We start from the raw sequence: 13,858 nt of genomic DNA, 5'->3' as shown, positions 1-13,858 counted from the left end.
ACATTTTCAGGCAGACAAACTTTCGAAATTACAGTAGTTACAATTGTTAATAACAGATGGCGCTGCGGTGTGGGAAAAACTATAGTACGATATTTTCCACATATCCACCATGCGTAGCAATAATATGGCGTAGTCTCTGAATGAAATTACCCGAAACCTTTGACAACGTGTCTAGCGGAATGGCTTCACATGCAGATGAGATGTACTGCTTCAGCTGTTCAATTGTTTCTGGATTCTGGCGGTACACCTGGTCTTTCAAGTGTCCCCACAGAAAGAAGTCACAGGGGTTCATGTCTGGCGAATAGGGAGGCCAGTCCACGCGGCCTCCTGTATGTTTCGGATAGCCGAAAGCAATCACACGATCATCGAAATATTCATTCAGGAAATTAAAGACGTCGGCCGTGCGATGTGGCCGGGCACCATCTTGCATAAACCACGAGGTGTTCGCAGTGTCGTCTAAGGCAGTTTGTACCGCCACAAATTCACGAAGAATGTCCAGATAGCGTGATGCAGTAATCGTTTCGGATCTGAAAAATGGGCCAATGATTCCTTTGGAAGAAATGGCGGCCCAGACCAGTACTTTTTGAGGATGCAGGGACGATGGGACTGCAACATGGGGCTTTTCGGTTCCCCATATGCGCCAGTTCTGTTTATTGACGAAGCCGTCCAGGTAAAAATAATCTTCGTCAGTAAACCAAATGCTGCCCACATGCATATCGCCGTCATCAATCCTGTGCACTATATCGTTAGCGAATGTCTCTCGTGCAGCAATGGTAGCGGCGCTGAGGGGTTGCCGCGTTTGAATTTTGTATGGATAGAGGTGTAAACTTTGGCGCATGAGACGATACGTGGACGTTGGCGTCATTTGGACCGCAGCTGCAACACGGCGAACGGAAACCCGAGGCCGCTGTTGGATCACCTGCTGCACTAGCTGCGTGTTGCCCTCTGTGGTTGCCGTACGCGGTCGCCCTACCTTTCCAGCACGTTCATCCGTCACGTTTCCAGTCCGCTGAAATTTTTCAAACAGATCCTTTATTGTATCGCTTTTCGGTCCTTTGGTTGCATTAAATCTCCGTTGAAAACTTCGTCTTGTTGCAACAACACTGTGTTCTAGGCGGTGGAATTCCAACACCAGAAAAATCCTCTGTTCTAAGGAATAAACCATGTTGTCCACAGCACACTTGCACCTTGTGAACAGCACACTCTTACAGCAGAAATAACGTACAGAATGGCTCACCCACAGACTGCATTGTCTTCTGTATCTTTCACATCTCTTGCAGCGCCATCTGTTGTTGAAAATTGTAACTACTGTAATTTCGAAAGTTTGTCCGCCTGAAAATGTACTGTTGTCCCAAGCATATTGCAACAAACGGTGTATTTCTATCGCTGCTCGTTTAGTTTTTATTGCCGTTTCAAATATACCGGTCATTTTTGAAACACCCTGTATTAAGGCGGGTGGAAAACCCATTGGGCTCATTACTAAGAAAAGAAAACGATGCCATACCTTGTCGAATGCGCTGTCAAAACCAATGGCAACCACTGCGGCCCGGAGTCTGCACGCCGCTGCCAATGCAATTAAATCATGACATTCTCCTGTGGCCGTTTGTATATTAACTGAATCACCCGGAGTTGTCTTTTCCGGGGATAGAGTGCTAGGCAGTATCTGGCGGCATCGCATCGCCAGGAGTCATGTAAAAATGTTATAGTCTCTGTTAAGCAGAGTCAGGGGACGGTAATGTGCTGTCGTCACTCCCGGTGTCGATTTGTGGATGGGTATAATAATTAACGTGACAAAGGATGGCGGTACGGTGTTCCCCATTGTCATCACTTGATGAAACATCGTCGTCCACCGTGACGCCATTAGCGCGAGGAAAGTGCGATAAAATTCTAACGGCAATCCGTCAACAGTGACTTATTCAGAGCACCTTTGTTGATTGCATCGTGAGCATCGTCGCGCGTAACTGGCTCTATCAGCTCGTCCGCTTCGTCGCTGGCGAGGATGCAAGTTACGTGTGGTAAACACAAACTCCTCAGCGCGGTTGTTGGTAGTCTTCTCCTGATACATTGTGCGGTAGTGGTGTACAAAGGCATTGGCGATTTCGGCCTGGCGACTTACCCGGCACGACAAGTGCAGATCTCGGTGATGAGTCGTTGTCGTCGGTGTTTCCTAGCCGAGGTGATATGATGCATGGTGTAATGTTCTTGTTCCGCCGAGTATTGACGTCGGGTCCACACCATCGCCCCCTACAGTCTCGGCGTGACAACGTCACAATTTTTGCCTTAATACTGCTGCGTTCCCTCCGGTTTCAGAGGTGGGCGGCTGGGCGTCCAGGTCCCGGAGAACGGCGAAGAAATAGTCGGTAGTGTGCCGGCGCCACGCAGCTACTTCTGTGCCATACTGAATCAAGGTACGTCGAATGACAGGTTTGGCACATTCCAGCCACCAAGTCAAGGTTGTGCAGTATTTGGGTAAGCGACGTTCTCAGGTGGCTCTTGTCTCGGTAACACGTTGAAGACATTCTGGATCATGAAGATGGAAGATGTTTAGCTTCCACGGTGCATGACTGCACCAAACCACTTGTTGCGGGAGGAGAATGTTGCAGATATAGGCACAATGGTCCGAAAAGGCCAACGGCCAAAGTTCTGCACTTTGGACTGCAGGTGTGAGGTCCCGAGAGCCGTAAATCCTATAAAGTAGGTTCGCGGTGTTACTCGTCTGGTAAGGATATCCAGGTGCGTCGCCGTGCCGAACTTTCGAAGTGTCGTGAAGCAACAGATCACGGACGACAAGGCGCAGTTCTTGACAGGTGTTGTTGTGGGGCATGTTATCCTTAGGGTGCAGAACATAGTTAAAATCACCTCCAAGCAAGTAATGGTCACAGCGTCCAAGAAACACTGGGGCGATTTCTTATGAACAGAAGTGTGCCCTATCGCGTCTGTGGGAGGAGCCTGAAGGAGCTGATGTTGGCAATACGCGTCCCCGTGACGGTGACGGCTATGCCTCTGGCCGATGGAAGGTATGTGATACCAGCCACCAGTATGCCTTCTCGGGCGCAGGTGGCTATGCCACATCCCAAGTGGTCACCAGCAGAAAGAGAAGTGTTATATCCCGCGACATCTGGAAGTGTGGCCAAGTGTACTTCCTGTAGTAGTGCGATGTCGACGTCCGATGCACATATCATCTCTCGCAGCAGTTCAGTTTTCACGGGGGAGCTAATGGTGTTAGTGTTGATCGTCGCTACTCGGTAGGTTTGGAGTCGTACACTGCCGTGGAGGGGAACTCCATCTGCGGAGGGTGAAGAGGAGAAAGACAACGGCAAGTCATGCCGCACGCCACCTGACGGTGTTATCGGCGGCGTAACTAGGCTTCCGTCTGAGGTAACTCCGTCCCCAGTGTGTGGTTCGGGTGCTCCGTCGACGTCGACAGTCCGCGTCATTGAAGGAGCTGTCGTTGTGATGTTCTTACGTTCGTTCGTAGGAGCAGAGTACGTCTCGGCGGCAGTCGCAACGGTTGAGTCCATTGGTTCAGGTGCACCTGGGCGAGCCAGCAGAGTAGGCACCGACCCAGCCACAGCCATAGCCAGCGTCGTGCAGGTTCTCCGAAGCTTCGTCGAGCTGTACGGCCTCTGGAGCCTCAGGGAGGTGATTTGTCTCATTCCGTACGGCGCCTCCCCTGATGGAGTTCCCCTCCACTTTCGCCTTTTAGGTAAACGTTGTTTGCGTGTTCGTCCCTCTGTGTCGGAAGACGGGAGGGAGTCGCGGCGGTTTGGGAGAAAGGCCGTCGCGGGAACGATAAGTGAAGGGGTGTCCATGTCATCGGTCGGGTGGGGATCGGAAGTCGTCACTATTGGTAGAGACGCCGGAGTAGCGTCAGGTTGCGAGCGCGACGCGTCGACCCCGGCGGTATCCGTAGCAGCACGAAGGGTCACCAATACATGGGGGAGAAGAGAGCGCCGGTAAAACCGTAGTCGGAGTCAGAGGCAATTGGGTGATTCGTCGCTGAAGACACTCAGACCTGAGGTGGCCTTCTTTGTCGCACCCGAAAGAGGACTTGGATTGGCCGTCGTATATGACGACCGCGGGGCACCCGCTGATTTGCAGGTAAGATGGCGCCTGGCGATGGAGATCGATGGTGATCTGTCGTACACCGTTAAGAACGGGGTACGTTTGGAGCTGCGCCCAGCGTTCGACAATGTGGCCATGTACGAGGGGCGTTTGAAAAGTCCGTGCAAAAATAAAAACCACTCACGTGTTTGGGGTAAATCTTTTTTATTTTTCGACATAGTCTCCTTTTAGACTTATACACTTCGTCCAACGTTGTTCTGATCTTGATCTTGATCCCTTCCGAATAATAGGAATCGTCCAAGTCTGCAAAATAACTGTTAGTTGCTGCAACCATCTCCTCATCTCCTCGTATGAATAAAATCTTTATCCCACCAGCCATTTCTTCAAATTGGGGAATAAATAGTAGTCAGGGAGAGCCACGTCTGGAGAATAGGGGAGATGTGAAATGAGTTGGAATCCTATTTCCAATAATTTTGCGACCACAACTGCTGAGCTGTGTGCTGGTGCATTTTCGTGATGGAAAAGGACATTTTAGCGGCCAATCGCCGGCGTTTTTCTTGCAGCTCGGTTTACAAACGACCCAATAATGATGAATAATATGCACCGACAATAGTATGACCCCTTCGATGAGGATTATCCCTTGCGAATCCCAAAAGACAGTCGCCAAACCTTTCCGGCCGAAGGAATGGTCTTCACCTTTTTTGATGCAGATTCTCCTTTGGTAACCCATTGTTTAGATTGTTCAAATGGCTCTAAGCACTATAGGACTTAACATCTGAGGTCATCAGTCCCCTAGACTTAGAACTACTTAAACCTAACTAACATGAGGACATCACACACATCCATGCACGAGGCAGGATTCGAACCTGCGATCGTAGCAACAGCGCGGTTCCGGTCTGAAGCGCGTAGAACCTCTCGGTCACAGCGGCCGGCAGATGTTAAGTCCCATAGTGCTTAGAGCCATTTGAACCAAGCATACTTATTATTTAACAACACTGAAACTACGCAGAGCGAAAAAACGTGTTCCATATTTTGAAAGATGATAGTACGGACGACCCCCTCCCCCTCCACGCACACACACCTTCCCTTCTTTCCGCAGCAGGTGATGATGTTAGTTCAGATGTCAAATTTGTGATATGCGAGAGATATGCCTAGGATTCGGCTTTGGGCGTCACGTCGCTATTATATAAGCCTCTGCCCCTCAGTGTAAGATACGGACCCGGCTACACCGCACTTTTCCGTCCACAGACGAGGGACGTCCCATGACATCCATGCAGCCACTACTGTATGTCGCGGGAATAAAACTTCTCGGCGTCCGGCTGAGAGATGTGGAAGGGGGGCTGACTGAAACACCTAGTAAAACTATAGATGAGAAGATGTGCGCAGTTTCGCGAGATAGAGGGACGCATGCTATAAAACCCTTTTAACGTCAGTTTGTAGCGTCCTGCAGCGAGAATCGTGGAAGTGATAGCATACCCAACATATTTTGAAGATAGAAAGAAAGAAGGCGTAGAAACAGAAGAGTAGTAGGTTGTAAATGCACAAATCGAAAGGGTATAGAACTTCAGTTGTTAACTGCAGACGTGAAACTGGTCTGGTGAGGGAAAGCAGTGCGAGAACATCGTGCATGTGTGAACGGTACGAAAGGCTTAACGTGCTTGTTAATAATTTGATTGTCCAGAAGAAAATCGCCCTGGAGGGACATTGGTCGTCGAGATGGAAAGGAAGAAACTTGCCGTCGAGACGGCAAAGGATAACACTTCCTAGTCAGCAGCTTAGAGTCAGCTGCGTCTGCTCCGCCGGACACCCGGCGCCGACAACAACCAAACACACACTTACAGCCTGTTACCTCCGCGCCGCTGGAGCACGCGGGTAGGGCCACACGAACTCACAGCGTCTGCCCACTACCTTCACGATGTCAAGAGACACCGCTACACGACTCCAGTGCGGCTTTGGCTTCGACTCCAGCAAATCGTCAATCGCCTGGTAAAATACACGACAGTTCTCTCATCCAAGTCCGCCTGCCAGTTCATTTTATCTCTTAGCAACCACGTTTGAAAACAATGGTAGCGACCCCGAGAAACTTGTTATTTACATTTCACTTATAATAGCAATCAATAAATTGTACAAAATGGCTCTGAGCGCTATGGGACTTAACTTCTGAGGTCATCAGTCCCCTAGAACTTAGAACTACTTAAATCTAACTAATCTAAGGACATCACACACATCCATGCCTGAGGCAGGATTCGAACCTGCGACAGTAGCGGTCGCCAAATTGTACATGTAAAGTCGTTGTCTAGAAGCACTTTTCTTTACAAGAATAAGTGTTCGTGATTAACCTGATTTACATTCTTGCGGCTGGTCTCCTAATCCATTCATACAAATTATAAAGTGGGTGTACGTATTTATGTATCTATGCACGCATGTCTACCCCCCCCCCCCCCAAAAAAAAAGAAAAAAATTGGTCAGCGTGACGGATTGCCGTCCAACGGGCCCGGGTTCGATTCGCGGCTGGGTCGGAGATTTTTCTGCTCAGGGACTGGGTATTGTGTTGTCTTCGTCTTCATTTCATCCTCATGTGGTGGCGTCGAATGAAATAAGACGTGCACCAAGGATGCCGGACCTGCCCCGCAACGGGTATGTATGTATGTATATATTGCACATCTCCTGCTAAGCCACTGGACCAGTTTCAACCAAACTTGCTACATGTATCACTAGTCTGGAAAGAATCGCTGTGTGGGTAAGAGGCACCTACCTCACAAAGGGGCGAGGATGAGGGCGAAAAGGCAGTGCAGCCGGTAATGCGTAAATGTCCATACTTTCTTCATGCAGTATTTGAGAATGGGATCACTTAGTGACTTGCAACAAACTATACGCATAATTTCAAACCTTTAGGAAACTTTTCCTCGGTGACACCCTAAACAAAATGAAGAAAGAAAAAAGTTTATCACTTACTACATTTTCACTGTTCACGCAGCAAACAGCCGTATCAGGCATGACATTTTAATTTATTGCTTCTTTTCTGCTAACTGTGTTCGTGATGCATTTTGCAGACAGTATTCACGTATAGCACTGAATGTACCTCCAAAATTATGTCATTATGCGCCACGTAGTTCATGAGATATGATGTCATAAACAGCGAATGCGTGAATACCTACTGCAAGATCCAAAACTTTTGAATTTATTACCTCGTTGCTACTAACTCTATTCGCAACATGTTTCGCAGAAAGTATTCATATTAGCCGCTGAATGTACCTACAAAATTATATAATTGAACAAGTCATAGCTAGTGAGATATGACATCATAAAAACGAAACTGCAGAGCGAAATTCGCTAGAGATTCAGGTGAAATATGCATACAAATATGTGCAAAATTTGTTAAGTATATTTGAAATATATACAGAAAGTGCGTAGGCAGGCAAACTCGCAGGTAAGAAAACTCTTCTGAAGCAGATGGATTGGTTTCAAACAAACTTGGTACACATATTATTTATTATCTTCAAGGAAAGACTGTGTTGGTAGAAACCAGTAACTGTCAACTAGAGTGTGGGTGATAATGTGGAGAAAGAATGTGTGGAGGAAGAGATAGACAGACAGAGAGGGGGGAGGAAGCGATGGACATAGATATGGGGGAGGAAATGAACAGTGAGAGGGAGAGGGGGAAATGGCCAGAGGAAGGATGGAAGTGGAGATTGCCAGAGTCAAGGAGGTGGAGGAGATGGACAGAGAGAGATAGAAGGAGATGGATAGAGAGACGGGGAGGAGGAAATGGACAGAGAGAAGTGGAGTAGGAGGGAGACAGAGGTAGGAGGAGGAGGAGGAGGAGGAGGAGATGAATAGAGAAAGGGTGAGAATGAGGTAGAGAGGGTGATGAGGAGATAGAGGGGGTAAGAGAAGATGGAGAGAAAGGGGGCTGGAGAAGATGTACTTAGAGGGGGAGGAGTAAATGGAAAAAGGGGGAAGGAGCAGATCGACAGAGAAACAAGGTAGTAACAGATGGACAGAGAGAGGGGCAGGAGGAGATGTACAGAGAGAAGGCAGTGGAGGAGGTAGACAGAGAGGCGGGGGAGAAGGAGATTGACAGAGAGGGGGGGGAGAGGGGGGTGGACAGAGAGAGGGGGCGGAGGAGACCGACAGAGAGAGGGGGAAGGAGTAGGTAACCTATAGAAATGGAGTAAATACAAACTTTGGCAATGCCGGGTACTCAACTAGTCCATTTGTACAATTTGCAAATGCCACATTCAAGTGGTGTGTAAGATGCTGTGATTCTTCTTATTTAATACGAAAATGCCGCACTCAAGTGCTATTTAAGATATCGTAATCCCTTTATTTGTTACACAAATGCCACACTCAAGAGCAATTTAATATAGTGTAAAAATTTCGACCACTACAACTTCCATAATCGCTCTTCCATACACGACATGCAGAAGCATTCATTTTAGTCATCCACGCAGCGCAGTGATACATTTGAAACGTTTTCAGTGGAAACGTGAATTAAATGACACATAAAACTCTATTTCTCTGAAATCTCAGGACTTTGAGATTTCCGTCTCTCTTCTCATCAAAATCATCGTTTTTCTAGTTGAAACTCTGATATTGTATCATAATATATACAATCTCAATTGTTGTATATTAAAGACTCCTTAATTCAACACTCCTTGCCCAACGACGTTTTTAATAGCAGAAATTTGTTTCAGGCATAACATAAAAATATGAACTAATAACTACATTCACTCAGTATAGTAGAAAATACTTACCTCTAAGTTATAAAAGCCCGAAGAAGAACGTTATCACACCTCGAACAGGGACCTTTACTCGCCAATCAATTCTCGGAAATCCCTTGTCACTTCTTACCTGAAACAAAAACAATCTTTCTATTAGCCGTGTAACAAAAGCTGTATTCACTTGTCCCAGATGTACCTGAAAAGTTGGGTGAATGGTCTGAAAAAATTAAGGAAACAATAATTAAAAAGAAAACATCGTCAGAGCAATTACCATTAGCTACGAAACAATTCTGAAATCGGTTGCAATGCTGTTGGGAACGGTCAGCAAAGGTTTCTTGTGTAACCGCCCGAAGCACAGTGCTTACGCATTGTTGGATACCCACATCTTTACAGGAGATGAGACCTGGTGCTACCAATACGATCCTGACACTGAACGACAGTCGATGATATCGTGTTCATCGTCTTCCCGCCTCCAAAAAGATTCTGTTGGCAAAATCCAAGATTAAGATGATGCCTTTTTCGACAGCAAGGACTTGATCCATCGTAAATATCTACCCGAGGGAGGAGGGGAAGACGATGAACATCATGCCATGACATACTTAGTATCAGGATGGTATTGGTAGCACCAGGTCTCATCTCCTGTAATGATGCGGATGTCCAACGTGTGACCACGGCGCTTCGAATGATTCCACAGTAAGCGTTTTCTGACAGTTTCCAACACATTTAAAACCTATGTCAGAAGCGTGTTGTAGCTGAAGATGATTACTTGAAGGCCAGTAAGGGTATGCTGTTTGTAACGCTTACTTCCATTATTTTTGGGACCTTTCACCGAACATTTCAGACACATCTTGTATATGTATACTTTTCGTCAGACATAATACAGTAAGGGTGTTAAATACCTTGCAAGATATGACATTTTATTGATATAAGATTGACTTTGTAAGTAATGCAAGTACGAGACGAAATCTCACGGTATGAAAACCACATTTCTAGGAATACGCTCATATTCTCTTCTCCGCACATGCTTATACCGTTTTTCTTATTTAATATGAAAACATCGACCACTCAAACAGGTGCGTCATTTCACGTTTCCACAACGTATAACGGTTCTCCTTCGGCTGGATTTGGCGAAAGACAGACTTTTCTCGTTCTTGGTGGAACAAGAGAGAGAAAGATGTCGAAGAGTCTACATCTACACGATCTCTGCCATCTTAGTCACTTATTGCTTGTATACTACTCTACCTATCCTTCATTATGGCTATTTCTTCTGGTAGGTGCAATTTTCGCCAAATTCAGTGGAGGGAAATAAACTGTTCAAATCTGCCTGCTCACAGCTTATGCATCAGGGAGCCGTTGACATCTTTCTAGGGAAGCCCATCAAATAGGCAGGTGCCGCATATACGACATGTGTTCAATAACTAATGCAATACTTTATTTTCTCGACCAGTTACGGCTAAAAAACGCGGAATTTGTTGAGTGGCGTCCTGGAATATTCCCTCTTTAGCCCCTTTAGTTTCACGAAGTTCCGTTAGGTGGCAACGCTATACATAGCTTTCAAAATGGCGTCTGTAACGGAGATGCGTTCCAAGCAGAGAGCATACATTTAGTTCCTTTTGGCGCAAAACCAGAGCATCGAAGATATTCATAAGCCTTTGCAGGATGTCTATGGAGATCTGATAGTGAACAAAAGCTCAGTGAGTCGTAGAGTGAGTCGTCTGGCGTCATCGAAACAAGGTGGCGCAAACCTGTCCCATCTCCCTCGTGCCGGCCGGCCGCACTCAACCTAAGGAAACTGAAGAAACGACTTCGGTGAGTTTGTCGTCACTAAAGTGCAAACACCGCAAGGCTTCACACAAGTCAGCAGACCAGAGTGGAGCTCACAAAACTTCCTCAACCGCCCTACAGCACCTTCCGACTGCCATATGTTTGGCCCAATGAAGAATTCATGGCCCAATGAAGGATTCCGCAGGAAGCAGTACGTGGATTATAGGAATGTTGTGGATGCAGCGATGCTTTGCCTCTGACGTCGACCAGTACAGTGGGGGACCATGTGGGCATACAAGCCCTCCCATTGTTGTGGCAGAAGGCCATCGCACTGAACGGAAATTATGTTGAAAGATTTTTTAGCCAAAAGAGTGCGGAATAATAAGGTTTATGTGAACTCTGAATAAAACTAATCTGCTTTCAGGAAAAAAAATGTGTTGCATTACTTACTGAACGTCCCTCGTATTTACTCTGCAAATTAAAATACGCGCACCAAAGACATTAGATACTGGTCACTGAAAAATATATGTCGAGACCATGTTGAAAACCTGGTCTTGGTACCTAAATAGGATTTCGTGATATATCAAACACGTTTGGTCAAGTGTTATCCAGTTCAGATTTTGCGAGTGTCAAAGAAATTTATGTCTCTTCGTTCTGCGCTTCATTTATCCGCTCGATGTCCACTGTGAGGTGCATCCAATGACTAGTGCACTTTCGAAGTCACTAAGCTCTCTTGAAACGACCATTCTGCTGTTCCCGCTTCTCTACTGAAAACAAAATACGCCCCGCCTTCTTTTATACTGGCGGTTTAGCGTTTCTTAATATCTAGTGGTTAATTTCGCATTACGTTGTCGTTTCCGAGTGCTTCTGAGCAGATAGAGTGTTTACTGTTTTTGGGTATGAAGTATTTTGGGTGGCCTGTCCTAGCTGCCTCACCCTGCACGAAATAACTGATTTTATTTACGTCTCATTAATCTTATAGTCATAAGATACTACATTTTAATGTTTAATGATTTCCACATCTTTAATTCTGTTCCGTATTTGAAAATCTTTGTAACGTCCTATTGCCTCCAGATGTTAATGGCGTTAGTATAGACTTCCAGTAGGAAGGCATATCATTTAACTGAATATCTGTTTCCATGTATAAAATCCAGCTGAACGTCTCGTAGTAATCCTGATTATAGAATAATAAAAAAGGAAGGCTAACTGCCGGCCGCGGTGGTCGTGCGGTTCTAGGGGCTTCAGTCCGGAGCCGCGAGACTGCTACGGTCGCAGGTTCGAATCCTGCCTCGGGCATGGATGTGTGTGATGTCCTTTGGTTCGTTAGGTTTAAGTAGATCTAAGTTCTAGGGGACTGATGACCTCAGATGTTACGTCCCATAGTGGTCAGAGCCATTTGAACCATTTGAAGGCTAACTAGAGTCAAACGTTCCGTCGACATCCAAGCCACTGCAGACAGAGCAGTAGCTCACTTGCGCAAGGATCGGTGACGAGATTGTCCATAGCCTTATTGATGGAACGAGCCTGACATTCGTCCAAAGTGATTTAGGGAAACCACGAGAAATTTAAGTCACATCTGTCGTGTAGGATTTGAAGTCAGTTCCTAACTAATGTGGGGCCAATTTCCCGGACTGAGCCACATTGATACAGATGACGACTAGATTTAAGACGGTTAGTTGAAGAGACAAGTACCGATGGCAACAATGGGTGAAGGCAAGACTGAAAGTAGTTCAGACTCTCACCTACGAGAGTTTAGACTTGACCAAAGTCATCGTCGCTATTATGCACTTGACCCAGCTACATGATTACAAAACTTCTCGAGAAACGTTCCACCGCTAACTATTGTCACGAGAGCCTTTCTCGCATCAGGAGTTTTGTGGTATTTATGATACTCGTTGCAAAATATGCGTTACACACAGACGCTGGAACTAGCGTCCAGTCATCGTAGGCCGTTTTGTTCGGCACAGATCTTAATTAAAAAGTAAGCGATCGTTAGAGCTATGTATTGTGCGCGGTGGCAGCTGCGCACACAATGGGCGCAAGTTTTTTCATTAGTGGGCGGTACCGCCTCCCCTCGCCGCCCATAAAACGCGACCCGCATCGCGTTCGGTAATCACAGCAGCGGCATCAACTGCGCCCGGCCGTATCTCCTGCGCCCTTGCCTGCCTCTCCATGTATCACTCCCCCGCTGTACGTCTGTTTTTGCAGAGGAGGTTACTGACGCAATTCAGCCACAAGCATTTCCTAACAAGGGCATGCACTTCAGTCTGAGGAGCATTTACCTAACCCGTCACCGATTTTGATCATCTTTCGCGCGACTGTGGCACATACTTAGAGCTAACAAATTCTGCTCTACTACAAAGTCCTTCTCAGACTTCTACGTTGAGCAGAGGTTGAAAGTTTTACAGAACGGGAGCCAGAAGAAGTCGCACCAGTTTGTATAAAAAATATTTTTAACGCTTTCCTCAGGAGGCCACACGAAGTGTAAGTGGTTGCAATAACATACTAGACCGCTTGGGTACAAACGATCCTGAGCAATTAAAGACAGTCATGACGGATACAGGGATTAGTGGCCACTATATCGTTATAGCGAGACTGAATATTGTAACATCGAAATCCACCAAAATTAAAAGCAAAATATGTGTATTTAAAGAATCAGGTAAAAATTTCTGAGAGACAGTCCCCTTTCTCTCCAAACCACATATGTAAACATAGAACTGATGTGGCCTACATTCAAAGAAATAGTAATGGCGGAAATTGATTCACATCAAGCAAACCAATAAGAGGCGGAACAGATCCCGCGTGATACACAATACATGTCAGGACACGGTTGCAGAAGCAACAAAAAAAGCATTCCAGGTTTAAAATCACGCAAAATCTCCAATATTGACGATGTTTTGCAAAAGCTCGAAATTTAGCGTGTGATGGTTCAATGCGAGACGCTTTTAATAGCTTTCACAATTAAACTCTCTCTCAAGATATGTCAGAAAATCCAGAGATATTTTGGTCATGTGTAAAGTACACAAGTAAAAACGCACAATTATTATCTTCACTGAGCGATAGCAATGGTAAGGTTACCACTGATAATGCCACTAAAGCGGAGTTACTAAACACGGTTTTCGGAAATTGGTTCACCAAAGGACATGCAGTAAACGTTCCGGAATTCAAATCAAGGACAACTGCTGACTTTATTAACTTGGAAGTAGATATTTCGGTGTAGCGAAGCAACTAAAGTCACTTAATAAAGGCAAGTCTACCGGTCCAATTGAGTACCAATTCTGTTCCATTTGGAGTGTGCTGATACA

General features: G+C 46.1%; 1 protein-coding gene across 1 annotated transcript in view; it reads right to left on the bottom strand.

Moving 5' to 3' along the window:
- Nucleotides 1–13,858, bottom strand: part of LOC126298889 (uncharacterized) — a 315,469-nt gene that overhangs the window by 26,309 nt on the left and 275,302 nt on the right. The window contains exon 2 of the mRNA XM_049990423.1: nucleotides 8,823–8,919. The gene's annotated coding sequence lies outside the window, so the exon portion shown is untranslated. The remainder of the gene's footprint in view (nucleotides 1–8,822; nucleotides 8,920–13,858) is intronic.

This window comes from Schistocerca gregaria, chromosome X (genome assembly GCF_023897955.1).
Source record: "Schistocerca gregaria isolate iqSchGreg1 chromosome X, iqSchGreg1.2, whole genome shotgun sequence".
NCBI lineage: Eukaryota > Metazoa > Arthropoda > Insecta > Orthoptera > Acrididae > Schistocerca > Schistocerca gregaria.
Note: the sequence above shows the minus strand (reverse complement) of the source record. Positions and strands in the feature narration are given on the sequence as shown.